The sequence below is a fragment of the Mesoplodon bidens genome, assembly GCF_964165515.1.
Source record: "Mesoplodon bidens genome assembly, chromosome: 7".
Classification (NCBI taxonomy): Eukaryota; Metazoa; Chordata; class Mammalia; order Artiodactyla; family Ziphiidae; genus Mesoplodon; species Mesoplodon bidens.
In genome coordinates this window covers 112,101,565-112,104,036 of record NC_138164.1, presented here as the reverse complement: position 1 = coordinate 112,104,036, position 2,472 = coordinate 112,101,565, and positions in this window count along the sequence as shown.

Here is a 2,472-nt window from a genome sequence, read left to right as displayed (position 1 = left end):
AACACCATTTGCTGAACCCAGATGAGGAGCCACACGTGCTGTCTTGTTTCATCTTCACGGCAGCTCTGCAACAAGATGACAAGGACAGCGGACACTTCCTGAGCACTGAAGCACTCTTTCAAGGGCCTTGTGAGTTTAAAGCTTTTCATCTTCACAGCAACCCTGTGAGATGGGTCCTGTTACCTCCCCATTTTACAGATGAGGAAACTGAGGCCCAGGGCCATGCAGCCCATACAAGGTAGATCTGGGCATGCACCCCAGGGCTGACATGCTCTGAAGCCGGGGCTCCGTCCTGGGCCGTATCGCTCCTACCCCAAAAGAAGAAAACGGCAGGCCCCCTCGTTGGTGCCTCCACAGAGGCAAGGAAGCACGACCACCCGGAAGGGAACCCAACGCCAGCTGCTCCTTCAGGAAGCAGGTGCCGGCAGCTCATGCTCCTTTGGCCTGGGATGTTTTCTCCTTTTTTGGGGCTACCCTGCCCAGGCTGAACTCTAGGACATTTTTTTGAGCAACCAGCTACAAATATTTTCCTAACAAAGTCTCTCTGGGATGAGAAACAGAAAACTTTTGTGTTGTAACCATCAACTCATGACATTTTAACCATGGGTCAAAGCCGGCTTGAGTGGAGGGCAGTGGTGGAGGGGTGAAGGCTCCATGCGGGGCAGGGGTGTGTGGTAACCACAGCAAACCACACGGGGTACTGCCAAGAGCCCAGTAGCCCGGCCCAGGCCTTGCCAACACACACTGCTCACTGCCCGCTGCCCACTGCCATGCTGCGGACTTCTCAGCATAGCTGGAGAGGCGGCTCATTCCCGCCCCTGTGACAGAAGCCACATTCAGTAGAGCTGGCATCCACACGCAGGGCCCCCCAACTCGGGAGGTCTTCCGCCACCCCCGCGCCAACTTCCTTCCTCTACTGCGAGCTCTTCCTGGTGGGATGGCCCACGGGATGAAGGTTCCGGTGCCCTGACTCGGCACCGCCTCTGTGCCGGGACTGGATAGACCCAATAAGATACACAGATGTGGGCACAACAGGGTCAGCGAAGATCCTTTTAGCTGCTAGCAACGGAAACCCAAGGCAGACTTTCCACAGCTAGAAAAGGGGATTAATTAGTCCGGGACACTGAGAAGAATGGGCTGGGGATCAGGTGTGGCTGGACCCAGGTGCTCCATGTAATCAGGTTATTCCCCCACACCCAGTTTTGGCACTGCTTCTGTGTTGGCCTCCTTCTCTCCTACAGACAGGCTTCCTCTAGATGGCAGGAGGGGTGGCTGTGGGTCATCCCTGGTGGGAGAAGAACCAACACCTTTCTTTTAGCATCTGTCTGCAGACCCCTGGGTAGGTCCCTGATGGGCCCTGTTTGGATTCTGGCCCATCCCTGCACCTGGCCCTCCTATGGCTGTTAGGGTAGGTTCTCTGAACCAGCTGAGGACCCAGAGCCTCCCTGTGGCCAGGGGATCGGGGCCTGTTACCACAGAGGCAGAGAGATGAGCACAAGAGCTGCCACCGTGCCGCTCAGCAACCATGAAACGATGCTTCAGACGCAGACACCTTGTGACCTTGTAGCCACGTCCACGTTTCCCACCAGCCTGGGCCCTCAAGGGCAGCGGGAACTGCAGCTCTACACGAGGCAGTGCCCTCTGTGCTGACATGAATCATCACCAGACCGTGTGGGGCACTTAAAAGACACAATGCACCCGGGTCCCCACTCCTTACTCTTCCTAAAAAATTCAGTCCTACAGCCACTTCACGGGAGCAAGTGAGGAGGACGCCCACGGAAGGGGGAGAGGAGGGGCCGTGGTGCAGAGTGGGTGTCGGGCCTGGGCAGGGGTGGGGCGTCCCCACGGGAGGGGGCACAGAGAGGGCCGCCAGGCGGGGGGTGGGGCCCGGCACTGGCAAACGCAGGGTGGTCAAGCGTGTGGGCCTGGCAGGAAGGACAGGCTTCATCAAGATGCTGGATAAATGGCATCTGGGGGGGGGGGGGTGCTCCTGAGGGAGACTGAGGCCCAAAACCCAGACACCTGAACACCAGTGGCTCTGAGGGCCCCGGGGATGAGAATGACGATGGGGGAGGGAGGGTGCAGCTGGTGACAGGGAAGGAGCCAGACCGGTGCCCGGAGGCCCCGTGCAGGCCTGGCCTCTTCTCCAGCAGCGGCTCTAGGCAAAGCGCCGTCCTCAGCGCTGTCCTTCCTTCGAGACGGACCCTGTGTTTTCCTCTCCAGTTCACAGTGCTACACCTGCCAACCTGAAACTTTCGTTCCAGTTGGTAGAAAACCAAGCAGAACAGGTACGTTTTCTCCCCCTTGTCGTTTGTCCCCAGGACAAGAGCTGCCCCGCGTGGCCGGCGCCCACCTCCCCGGTAAGGCCCCGAGTGTCCTGCGCTCACCAGTTCTCAACCACTTCGGAAAGTGACGCTTTGAGCAAAGAGGGGAAGAACCACCATCGGAGACACATAACACACATACTGTGGG